The sequence below is a fragment of the Carcharhinus amblyrhynchos genome, chromosome 18 (assembly GCF_965287045.1).
Source record: "Carcharhinus amblyrhynchos chromosome 18, sCarAmb.v2.hapA, whole genome shotgun sequence".
Classification (NCBI taxonomy): Eukaryota; Metazoa; Chordata; class Chondrichthyes; order Carcharhiniformes; family Carcharhinidae; genus Carcharhinus; species Carcharhinus amblyrhynchos.
In genome coordinates this window covers 12653731-12667598 of record NC_137341.1, presented here as the reverse complement: position 1 = coordinate 12667598, position 13868 = coordinate 12653731, and the positions used below count along the sequence as shown (strand labels likewise).

The 13868-nt window shown below is 42.8% G+C and overlaps 1 protein-coding gene across 1 annotated transcript in view; it reads right to left on the bottom strand.

The window, feature by feature from the left end:
• LOC145354851 (actin-related protein 2/3 complex subunit 1A) overlaps positions 1–13050 on the bottom strand; it is a 54129-nt gene extending 41079 nt beyond the window's left edge. The window contains exon 1 of the mRNA XM_080206390.1: positions 12926–13050. The gene's annotated coding sequence lies outside the window, so the exon portion shown is untranslated. The remainder of the gene's footprint in view (positions 1–12925) is intronic.
• Between the last annotated feature and the right edge of the window lie 818 nt (positions 13051–13868).

Below are 13868 nucleotides of genomic sequence, written 5' to 3'. Positions count from 1 at the left end.
TGGTCCTATGCACCTGTCTGTTCATGGTGACAGTGGTTGGCACTGCTGCCTCATGGCGCCAAGGACCAAGGTTCAATTCCTGGTTTGGGTCAGAATTTGCACGTTCTCCCCTTGTCTGTGTGGGTTTTCTCCAGGTCCTCCAGTTTCTTCCCATAGTCCGAAAGATGTGCTGGTTAGATGTGTTCGCCATGCTAAATTCTCCCTCAGTGTATCTGAACAGGTGCCAGGGTGTGGCAATTAGAGGATTTTCACAGCAACTTCATTGCAGTGTTAATGTAAGCCTTCTTGTGACACTAATAAATAACCTCTAATATCATAAATCATTTGATCAAAGTAGTACCAGAATTTGTCTGCTGACTACTAAAAGTTATTTTGCACAAAATATTCTTGGAACTAAACAAAATTCCATCAGGCCTCAAATGACAACATAAAATGATCAAAGACTAGATTAATATATACAATACACACACACACATATATCCATTGTGGTATAATGCAAAAGCTTAATTTAAAAGCAGCAGTGTCAAACACCAATAGTGCATAAAACCACTGAACCACTTTGTGGTTTTATTGCCAGTGAATGGGCTCTGATGTTAACTGCCATAGTGATCCAAAAAAATCAGCAGACCCGGGTTCAATTCCAGCCTTGGCTCACTGTCTATGGGGAGTTTGAGTTTTCTCCCATTGTCTGCGTGGGTTTCCTCCAGGTGCTCCGGTTTCCTCCTACAGTCTAAAGATGTACGGGTTCGGTGAATTGGCTGTGCTAAATTGCCTCTTAATATCAGTAGGAATGGCAGGGTAAATAAGTGGTGCTATGGGGCTAGGGTCTGGTTGGGACTGCAGTCAGTGCAGACTCGATAGGTCAAATGGCCTCCTTCCGCACTGTAGGGATTCTATGATTCTATGACTACGATATCTCACTTTCACATAAATTCAGATTTCTCTGGAGCATAGGTTAACAGCAGTGACAGTGAAAGCTGAAGCGTGTCACTACAAGTTACTGCCATTCTGAGTGGAAGTGCTATGGCACCATTTGTCACTGAATTATAGTCAGCAATTTTTTTAAAAAAATGCTGGTGCTCTTTGAATGTGCAGTCAGCTGGATTTAAATATTGATCTAGCACTCTGCTTCCTGCTTCTTTTAATCTGGAATACAATATACTATTTGTAGAAGCTTTCACTTTGAACTTTGGAGCAATTAAAACAGCGTGCTACGAAGAAGTTGTTAATGGACCAGATGGATCCAATGGGCTTCACTCATTCAGGCATGCACTGTCATAGAGCATACAGTAACATAAATAGGCAATGGAAAAATAGAAGTAGCCAGTAGATTACACTATTGAACGATAAATTGCCTGTATTCTGCAATTAATTCATTCACTGTCATTACTCCCCCCACTCCCATAAATAGTTATATAGTTCAAAATACTCTTACAGAGCACTAATTCAAATACAGTAGCACAAAATTTATAATTGCAATGTTGGGTGCTTTCCACAGTCCAAGGACACAGTATGAAAATTTCACCCATCAGTAACAAGCGACTGAAACAAAGCCAAACCCAGATATAGAATTTGACATTTTTGGACATTATATGCAATGCTTCTCTTTATAAAATGCCAGCCTTTTGTTGCTAACTATGAGTGTTTACCTAAAAGCATTCAAAGCAATGGAATTTAACCTACATCCTACTGGTACATTATCATATATTACATCAACCATGACTACCGTGGAAAACATATTTCAGATTCCCTTCCCCCCGCCAAATCTAGTACACAAAGATGATTCTGTGCAGCAGGACCTGAATTGGGAGATCAAGTGTATTAAAAGGAATTAAGCAATGGATTGGTGACAGGATAATTAAAATCAACTGTTCAAAATTTTGAGGCATAAATGACAATATTTTTTCAAAGCTCATAGACAACCGTGGGAAAGAAAGAATTTGCATTTATAAGTGCTTTGCACACCCTCTGGGTGTTCCAATGTGCTTTACGGCCAATTAATTACTTCTACAGTGCAGTCACTGTTTTAGTTGATAAAGGCACAGTTTGCAAGCAATAAAATCTGACAGAAAGCAGAGATGGATTGCTCGTCCAATCTCTTGCAGTTTGAGGGGTGAATGTTGACCAGGACACTATTACAACTTCTAGATCAAATACCACAAAACCCCTATAGCACAGAAGGAGGCCATTCAGCCCATCGAGCACCAAGTCTCCGAAACAGCACCCCACCACCCAGGCGCTCCTGTTTGCCCTACATCCCATAACCCCATGCATTTACCACAGTTAATCCACCTATCCTACACATCTTTGGACAATAAGGGGCAACTTAGCATGGACAATCCACCTAACCTGTATATCTTTGCCTGTTATATTCAGAAAGCCAGTTGGTTAAGGGTAGAACCGAAGCCAGTCTTTTACTCACTTTTATATGCATTTCAAGAATTTCACATTACAAATATATACCCACTAGATCAATAACCAGTTTCAATCTTTGCCCATTTGTAGGGACTCAGCAAATCCCCAGTTACATCCAGCACTTGCATGCAATTGATATAAAATTAACAGACTCCCTTCTCTCTCTTCAAATCCAAATTAGATATTTCATGCACAACTAAAAATTTCAAAACAAATTAAATCAAAAACCTCCATATGGATTATGAAGTTTTACATTGAAAAATTCCCCTCTTTTCGGACTCAATTTCTTTGTTCCACAAAATGTAATGCACACACACATATACATAAATAGTCATTTATGCCTCAAAATTTTTAATCAGTAATCCTCTCTATATGCATATCAGCCACCTCCTTAATTTGAGATTTCCTTTCCTGTCAGAATTTGTTTCAAACCAAAAGATTCAATCTGCAACCACCTTATCATGGGCAATTAGGGATGGGTAATAAATTCTGGCCTATCCTGCAATGCCCACATCCTATGAATAAATTAAAATAAACAGCTGCATTAGAAATCCTAACAGGAAGATTAATGTGATATGTGAAGCATCATTAAAAAAGAGTAGTTGTATGATCTCAGGATGGGGCTAAATTCTCCAGATTGAATTGTTCACTGTTTTATTTGCCATTAAAACATTCTAAACTTTAGGAGGTTTCATAGAACATTACAGCGCAGAACAGGCCCTTCGGCCCACGATGTTGCACCGACCAGTTAAAAAACAATGACCCTCTAACCTAAACTAATCCCTTTTCATCCATAAACCTATCCATGGATCTCTTAAACGCCCCCAAACTAGGCGCATTTACAACTGCAGCAGGCAGGGCATTCCAATCCCTCACCACCCTCTGGGTAAAGAACCTACCCCTGACATCCGTCCTATAACTACCCCCCCTTAATTTAAAGCCATGCCCCCTCGTGCTAGCTTTCTCCATCCGAGGAAAAAGGCTATCACTATCCACCCTACCTAAACCTCTAATCATCTTATATGTTTCAATAAGATCCCCTCTTAGCCACCTTCTTTCTAGCGAAAACAACCCCAAATCCCTCAGTCTCTCCTCATACGACTTCCCCTTCATACCAGGCAACATCGTGGTAAACCTCCTCTGCACCCTCTCCAAAGCCTCCACATCCTTCCTATAATGTGGGGACCAGAACTGCACACAATACTCCAAGTGCGGCCGCACCAGTGTTGTGTACAGTTGCAACATGACGCTGCGACTCCTAAATTCAATCCCCCTACCAATAAACGCCAAGACACAGTATGCCTTCTTAACAACCTTATCTACTTGATTCCCAACTTTCAGGGATCTATGTACATATACAGCTAGATCCCTCTGTTCATCCACACTATTCAGAGTCCTCCCGTTAGCCCTATACTCGACACATCTGTTATTCCCACCAAAGTGAATTACCTCACACTTCTCCGCATTAAACTCCATCCGCCGCCTCTCGGCCCAGCTCTGCAACCTGTCTAAGTCTCCCTGCAAACTACGACACCCTTCCTCACAATCTACCACACCTCCGACTTTGGTGTCATCAGCAAATTTACTAATTCACCCAACTATACCCTCATCCAGATCATTAATAAAAATTACAACAGCAGTGGCCCCAAAACAGATCCCTGAGGCACACCACTCGTAACTGGACTCCATGACGAATATTTACCATCAACCACCACCCTCTGTCTCCTATCTGCTAGCCAATTCCTGATCCAATTTCCTAGATTACCCTCAATCCCATACATCTGCATTTTCTGCAGAAGCCTACCATGGTGAACCTTATCAAACGCCTTACTAAAATCCATATATACCACATATATACCATATATTTCATCTGAATCAACTGACCAATCAAGCTCTTTCAATACAACATCAACTTTCTGCAAGGGCCTAGTATGATTAACTGGAATGAGAGTAACGTTCCTCAAAAAGGGTTGTTAATTTAAAGTGAGTGTAGACATTTTCTGCCCAATGTCAAAACCAATATATTTAATAATCCCACTAGCCTGACTCCCAATCTGCTTTTAGTTGAATACAACCCATTTTCAGCAGCTGGTCCCATAATAGTAACACCCTACAAGTACCATTTAGGTCACTGACGCATTTGTTAAGTTTCCTTAGCCTTTTTTCTGCATCTGTTGCTTCTTTGGCATATTACAGAAACACTTCTCTCTCAAATGTACTGCCCTACTGAAATGCAACCTATACTCCATGAACACGTGGCTAAAAGAGCTAAAAAGATTTTTGAGATTACATTTTCAACTTTGGGAGAGTCCACTAATATCTGTAATATTATAGTAACTCACTCTTCAAAATTCCTAGCAATTAGCCTCATGTCCAATCTGCAATGAGGCCTTAATACAAATCCACCAACGTGACAAAGCTTTCTGCCCTTCATCTGGTACCTCAGAGCAAACTCCTAGCTCTTTTCAATCTAATGCTCTATGTCTCTCATTAGTTTATCCAAAAAGTCCATTAGTTTATCTACAACTACCAAAGTTTCTTGATCATGAGACTTCTGCTTCTCGTGCAATTCTGTATTCTTTATTTGACTGCCTAATCTTTCCAAGCTCTGGCCTCTCCTTGCACTTTTGTTCGTCATAACTACTACTGAGAAAAAAATCCTCTTGTACTACTACCGGATTTTTCTTCAGTCTTGTGACATGAGACAATTTGAGACCCATTTTCAATACTAGCACTGTTCGTCACTCTGCCAGTCCATGGCCCTCACTTCTTGGCCAATATTTGAACAATGTTTAAACTTGCAGTCACTCTTTCTGCATGTCCCAAAAATATCACATCGCTCTATCCACTAGCACCATCATGTGTCACCCAGGTAGCTATCCTGAGGAATTGATCTTTTAAATAGGGTAGCCCTTTCATGTGTTCTAATCATGCACAGCACAAGCCCTTGATCTATTGTACTCTGTTCCTTGGACCTTCACCACAAAACACAGGAGCATTTGAGTTACAAAGTGGCTTGTGTTACTTCTGTCGGCTGTTCAGAGTCAGATATTGCAATTAACTGTGAAGTGAACTTCAAATGTTTGACTGTCATATTTGACAAATATCATGGCTGTACAGGGGCCTTTCCATTCTCTATGATCCCCTCTTTTATAATATATGAAATCTCCTCAGTCAACTTCTCTGATGGTCTTAATACTTCAGTGCCCTCTGAATTTGCTGAGGCCATAGTTTGGCAAAAGCATTCAAACATACAGAAAATATTGAACTGTGCTGCTTTCTGGATCAAGACTACTGCATAGCAAGAAGGCAATGTGAGATTTCGAAAAGGGACCAATCAATAAAGACTTTACCCTCCGGCCACCAGTGATTTTATTGCATGAACTGCCCATGACAGGGTGATTGTCAATTTGCAGTCTGCTGCACAGCTAAACAGTTATGCAGCATTTCATTGATCACTGCATGATTTCTATCACAAAGTCCACTGCTGAAAGAATGTCCAGCTGCAATATTTATGACCAAAATGTATTCATATTTTCACATCTCTGAACTCACTCATCATTGGCAAGCTCTCCTCCATTAAGTGTCAAACTTTGCTGGTGGCTGAAGTCAAGCCCCTATCCACTTATCCATGATTTTGCCCATAATAACCCCTTTGCCTAAACTATACGTTACTGCAGAAAGACTAAATCTGGTCACTAGGTTTACAAAATGTTGAATGCAAATATTTTTGTTCCAGATCTTTAGATCCATGGCAACTACCTTCGAAAGTCACATGCCAATAAAAGGCTTACAACAGAATATGCAGTGTCCAAAACTTTTTACAGGTTTCACACTCCCCACTAATCTTCTATTAGTTTCATATACACTTTTTCAATCACACCTGAAACTTTTAGCAGGAATTTTAATCTTTGACCATAGGATGAGAAAACTGTTGATGCACCTTTAGAACATTGTTTTCCTCTCTCTCTCTGATTAACACTTAATTTCATTAATACTTGACTGACACTCTGATGAGAAATATAAGGCTTTGCGAAGCAGAAACAATAATATCCTGGCTGGGTAAATTGCAGGTCGACTAATCTTTCAGAAATAATTGCCTTATCATGTAGGTTTATTCAACAGCAGAAGCAACACTAGTGATGACATCAAACCTAATAAAATATGAGCTTTATATTCCTTAACCTTGTGTTGATTCGCACTAAATAAACAGAACACTCTGCTGTTCCATTTGCTATTGAAGTGCAAGGACTATCTAGTACTGCAAAGTTAAAGGTGCCACAACTAACACATTCACCATAGGATCAAAACTCCTTCTGACCAGCATACTTTGCTCAGGTGACACCATTATCTCCACTATCTTTGTCAGAATTTTTTTATGTCTCATTTTGAGGACCCTGCCTCTCCATTTTGGGGAGTTTGCCTGCTGCATGAATTATATTTTGAGTCATAATTGAAGTACCAACTAATCCTTGGAAATTCCTGGCATTAATTTACCCCTCATTATTTTTCCAATTCTGTCTTCTGCTGTAATAGCTAGATCTACCAAAGATTATTTAAACTTCATTCTGGTCTTTAATCCTTTCATTATACTGTCAGCCACATCCATTATCAAGTCAATTTTGAAACTCAGTAATCGAGTCCTTTGCCCTTATTGCACTGCAGGATGCCCCATTTGATCCATGAAAGTTGAAGGAACGACTGATTCCCCAAGAATGTTTTCAAGACAACAGACATCTGATCTGAACAGGTCATCCATTTCCAAGAACCAAACACCAGTTAGAACCAATAGGCTGCACAAAAGAGACACCTTGCCACAATCCAGCACTTTAAGTGTTAGAACTATTCCAGAAATTCCAAAATTAAATTTAATCAATATTTTATACTGTCTGTTAAAATAGATGATGCATTCTTCTATGGAAGGACCATCTGATTCCCAAAATCTATCAAAGTTTGATGATGCATCATAGGCATTTAATAGACAATCTTTCTTGTAGATTTCACCCAAGAACCCTAAAAGGTTCGGACCTTCACTATACACCTCACAGGCATTCCTCTCAATTTGTTTACCTGCAGGAAATGTGAATATCCAGACCATACTTTTTCCCTTGATGTTCAGATCAGAGACTCTTCACATATCCACTTAATTCTTCCATTGATCATATTGTTCATACTCCCAAGAATAAAATGCCACTGGTGCTTCACAGGCATGTTATGAAACAAACCACATGAAATATTGGGTCCAATTACCAAAATTTCAGCCAAAGAGTTAGAGGGTTTTAAGGAGTGACTTAAAGGAAAAAAGTGTGGCAGAGACAGGGAGAGGTACATTGAGAGTAATCCAGAGTTGAGGGCTGATGCTGTTGAAGGCACTGCCAACAATGGAGGAACAATCAAACTCAGGAATACTCAGAAGGCCAAGGTTTGAGCAGAGCAGATATCCTGGAGAGTTGTGGGGTGAGGAATTACAGAGATAAAGAGGGGCAAGGCCACGGATGGAATTGAAAACAAAGAGCAGAACTTTAAAATCAAAACATTGCTTGACCAGGACCCAATAGAGGTCAGCGAGGACACAGGTGACAGGTGAACAGGACTACTGCAAGCTGAGGCACAGGCAACAGAATTTTACAACATAGAACACTGCAGCGCAACACAGGCCCCTTGGTCCTCGATGTTGCGCCAACTTGTGAAACCAATCTAAAGCCCATCTAACCTACACTGTTCCAATATCAAGCATACGTTTATCCAATGAACATTTAAATGCCCTGAATGTTGGTGAATCCACCACAGTTGCTGGCAGGGCTTTCCATGCTCTTACTATTCTGAGTAAAGAACCTACTTCTGACATCTGTCCTATATCTATCACCCCTCAATTTAAAGCTACGCCCCCTCGTGTTAGGCATCTCCATTTGACGAAAAAGGTTCACACTGTCCACCCTATCTAATCCTCTGATTACCTGATATGCCTCTTCTAAGTCACCTCTTAACTTTCTTCGAACGAAAACAGCCTCAAGTCCCTCATCCTTTCCTCAAAAGGCCTTCCCACCATACCAGGCAACAACCTGGTAAATCTCCTCTGCACCCTTTCCAATGCTTCCACATCCTTCCTATAGAACTGTACGCAATGCTCCAAGTGCGGCTGCACCAGAGTTTTGTACAGCTGCAACATGACCTCATGGCTCCTAAACTCAATCCCTCGACCAAAGAAAGCTAACACATCGTATGCCTTCTTAACAACCCTATCAACCTGGGTGCCAACTTTCAGGAATCTATGCACGTGGACACCGAGATCTCTCTGCTCAATCACACGACCAAATAACTTACCATTAGTCCAGTACTCTGTATTCCTGTTACTCCTTCCAAAGTGAATCACTTCACATTTTTCCGCATTAAACTCCATTTGCCACCTTTCAGCCCAGCAGCTTATCCATGTCCCTCTGTAACCTGCAACATCCTTCCGCACTGTCCACAACTTCACCGACTTTAGTGTCATCTGCAAATTTACTAACCCATCCTGCTATGCCCTCATCCAGGTCATTTATAAAAATGACAAACAGCAGTGGCCCCCAAACAGATCCTTGCAGTACACCACTAGTAACTGAATATTAACCAGAGGAAATTTTGGATCCATGGTGGGTAGAAAGCAGGCAATCAGCACATTGGAATAGTCATCTAGAGGTAACAAAAGCATGATTGAGGGTTTCAGCAGATCAGCTGAGATGGGGCGACATCAGACGATGTTACAGAAGTGAAAAAAGGCACTCGAGTAGTAGTGCAAATGCAATAAGCAGCTCATTTCATGGTAAACGATGACATCACAATTGGGGCTAAATGTATACGGGAGGAAGAAGGGGGGGAACATAAAGATATTGAATTTGACGATCAGCCATGATCAAAATGAGTGGCGAAGCAGGTTTGATGAGCTGAATGGCCTACTCCCACTTCGAGTTTCTATCAAGGTTGCAAAAGGACTGGTGTAATCTCAGGCTGTTGCTAGGGGGAGAGATGGAGTTGGCAGCTGGAAACAAATTTGGAGTGAGGGGCTAAAAACAACAGTTCCAGTCTTCCCAATATTTAACCAGAGGAAATTTGTGCATACCAATTATTGAATATCAGTTAAGCAGTCTGATAATTTAGTAACAGTAAAAGAGTCAGGAGAGATGCTGATGACGTACAGATGGGTGTTATCTGCATACACGTGAAAAATAATGATGTACAAATATCAGAGGAATTATACCCCAACAGTTGATATTTATTTTCTAACATTTTTCACAATGTCACTAGGATTCAGTTTTTGGTCTGAATTTTTAAAAAAAAAGTTTCAATCTTCACCCTGAGACATTCTGAAGTGTGAGGATGCCCTCCAGAACCAGATGGTCTGAAGTGTACTGGGCATGGGCATAGGCATAGCCATAGCCATAGCCACAGAACAGAAACAGACCAACCTCCTCATACATTACCTTTCAATGCCATTATTTGCATATGATCAAACACAATTTATATGCAATTGACATGCTCATGGGATCTTTAATGTCCACCATAACAGGAGGGCTGGGCCTAGATTTAACACTGCACCTTCTGTTAATGCAACACTCCCTCAATTCTGCACTGAACTATGCAAGTTCAGTAACCAAGGTGTGTATACAATGTGAAACACAGAGGTCGATTAACTGAATTATAACAGCACAACTTGTGATTTTCCTAGTTCCTGGAGAAAACATGACAAGAGTAAACTGCCACTGACTATTTTCAAAACCCAAAGATAATAATTTTACAAAGTATTTTGGCCTGCAGTCACAATCAACTCATTTGCTGTGATTCTTATCTCTGACAAGAACACTTCACATTCCTCCTCTCTTATCTTATTGTTCCACACCCTTTTCAGACTTCAACCAAATGACTCAAGTCTCATTACACAAAAAACATTAAAGGTCAGTACATTGCACCTTTAAACACACAAAACAAATGCCCATTCTAAAACCAATGCAAAGTACAGTCTCTGTTTTCGGGACACAGTCAACCTCAATCTTAAATTCAAAATTAAACGAGACCTCTCTGTCAAAGTCTTGGATTGAAGCTCCTCCATTTGTGCACAACTGAAATCTTTCTAAGATATTAACAGCTGCAGCTTATTTATATAATTGCAAAATTTCCCGAGTCCACAGGAAAATTGCAGTAATGATTTAAAATCTGTTCATTTGGCTCAGAGGTAAATTCTCCATACAGGAGATCACAGATTCAATTCCTACGACACCAGGAACTTAAACACAACCACAGAGAGTGCCGCCTTTCAGGTAAGATATTATATTGAGGCCCGATTTATCACAAAAGAGAAGGAATATTCTCCCAGTGTCTTAGCCAGCATATATCCCTCAACCACACGATCGTAACCAGTCATTTCTCGGATTGTTATTCATGGAGGCTGGTTAGCTCACTGACCAGATGCTCAGTGTGGGTTCGATTCCCATTTCAGCTCTGGTAGACTCAGGACTGACTTCCTCCCTGTGCCCGAAAATAAAAGACAATGGCAAATGACCACTGACAAAAACAGCTCACTGAGAAACACAGCAGACAACGAGCCGAGGACCTGCCTTTGAAGAGCACAGAGGGGTAAATTTTCTAGGTCCTGCCTGCACAGGAATTGTTGCAAGCTGGGTGGAAAATTTGACAGACCATTTAAAGGTCCACTGACTTCGAGTGGGAATTTCTGAAAAATCCTGCCCATGCTATGGAATCCTTATTTTCCACTATTTTTCTCTCCCACCCCCCCACCCCAAACTCATGGAAATGGAATTTGTGGAACGTTGCTCTGTGCAAATTAGCTTTCAGAACAATACTTCAAAATCACTTAATGGCTATTACCAACGTCCTTCTTAGCCATGACCACCATAATTTACATTCATAATATAGAATCTCAACAGTGCAGACAAGGCCATTCGCCCTATCGAGACTGCACCAATTCTCTCACAGTATCTCACCCAGGCCCTCTACCCCACCCTATTGTTGTAACCCCAAACATTCAGCATAAACCATGTAACCTACATATTTTGGGACACTAGGGGGTAATTTAGCACAGCCAAACCTGCACGTCTTTGGAGTGTGGGAGGAAACCGGAGTATCTGGAGGAAATCCACACAGACACAGGGACAGTCACCCAAAGCTGGAATTTTTCTATTTTCTATTGTCTTGACCTCTGACAAATGATCATCCAGATCATAAGTTGTTACTTTCATCATTATTTATGTATTTAACATAAATCCTATAACAATATCACAAAGTTTATTGGTACAAACAAGCTACAGGTAAAGCAGCATGTAGGTCCATGCCCTTCTAACAATCTAATTTCACTATGTCAGTTTGCTCCCATCATAAGCAATAGTTAACCCATAACTGCTTCACTCTTGTACTTAAAGGCTAAACATTCTCTTTCTTGACACAATCTAAATTATTTTATGTAGGCATGGCACAACTCAGGCAAAACCTCATACAAAAACGTGAACTGACTTAAAAAGGAGAATGCTCACGGATGATTGAAGAATTCCACAAACTCCTCCTCAAACTTTACACTGTATTGGCCGGACAAAAGAAAATAATGCCTGACTCACAAAGAATAGATACCTAATAGCTTCCTGAGGAGCATCAGAAATCTGATCAAATCATTTACCAGGTATGTAAAGAGGGTTTCCTGTATAACATGCCTGAAATTCCTAAAATCTTAGCCCCTGCTTTCTTTCCCTCCACTCTACCAATCAACTCCTTTCCTCTTCCAAAATTTGAAGGGGTTAGACACAAGAGAGAGACAACAGGAGGACGGTAGTGTCACTCTTCATTCTTTCGAGTTGCTGCACTGTACTGGAGAGAATTACTAAACGTTTGAGCTTCAGTTTGGAGCAGGATTGTGTAGATACTTCGCTGAACTCCAGTGTTTTCAGACCACCTCGGTACCCAGGCGCTGTATGAACTCACTGTCCCGGTCAGTGTATTGTGTTGGCTTTTACACCCCCGGCTCCACAGCAGTGCCTCAGCCACTGGAAGCAGCCTCCGAAGTGCCAGGCCGGGGCTGACCCCCGGGGCCGGGGCGGGGGGTAGGTCACCCAGGCGGGGTGAGTGGGTGGGAGGAGGCAGCTTTTCTCCTTCCTGGGTCTCAGCGGTCATTTCCTAGCCGAGCTTCCCACGGAGAGTGTGAGTGAGGGGCAGACAGGGCAGTGCGGCTGGACTGGCCGACTGACCTTTCCTCTCTCTCTCTCCCCCCCCCCCACCCCGCCCCCTGTCAGGGATACCACCACCACCACCGCCTCCCTCTCTCCCTTCGTCTGTCGGTGCTGCCGGCTCGGCTCCCGGCCTAGGCCTCAACGGCTTCACCAGCCAGGAGTGTGTGTGTGTGTGAGAGAGCGAGGGGCTTCCTTGTGTCGGATCCCCTCCCGCCCGGTTTACCCTCACCCAGCCGCCCCGGCTTGCCCTCCCTCCTTCTCCTCCTCCCCCCCCCCCCCCCCCCAGCCCCGCCGGTTACCTGGCGCTTGTGCGGGGCTGGAATTCGCGGACTCTGGGCAGTCGACACGAATTCACTCAGCAGGCGGAGACGGGATCCGGGAGCGGCACCCCGCGCGCGAGCACGCACGCCTACGCTGGATCCCGGCCTCGAGCACGCACGCCTAACCCCCCCCCCTTCCCCCGGACGCGAGCACGCACGCACGCCTGCCCCCCCTTCCCCGGACGCGAGCACGCACGCCTACGCGATGACGTAGGTGCGCCGAACGCAGCGTTGGGCGGCGCGCCCGCAGGCTGTTGCTAGGGTGCTCTCCCTTAGCGACGGTCTCTTCACCTGGTCGGCCTCCCCCCAGATTGTCCATAAACTTCACCCAAACCCGCCCTTTTTGTTACTTTAGACAGGCGGAGCTAGGAGAGACAAATCTTTGTCTTTTTTAAAATAATAAGTAGACTTAATAAATTAGATCATCTTTTCACCTTTGCCAGTGATGCCCAGCGGTCACAGTCGGTGTAAATCAGTGATAGGCAACCTCGGTCACATGATCATCCTTCTGTCGCCTCATTAGTGACCCTCTGTCACCTCACCAATGGCCCTCCATCGCCGTATGAGTGGCCCTCCATTGTTGCATGAATGACCTTCTGTCTCTGCATGAGTGGCCCTCTCTGCCCTTGTGAATGGCCCTTCGTCATCGCATGATTATCCCTCCGTTGCCGCATGAGTGGCCGTACATCATCACATGATTATCTCTCCATTACCCCATGAGTGACCCTCTGTCTCCTCATGACTGGCCCACATGATTATCCCTCAGTCGCCGTATGAGTGGCCCTCCATTGCCACATGATTATCCCTCAGTCGCCGTATGAGTGGCCCTCCATTGCCACATGATTAAGCCTCAGTCGCCGTATGAGTGGCCCTCCATTGCCACATGATTATCCCTCAGTCACCGTATGAGTGGCCCTCCTTT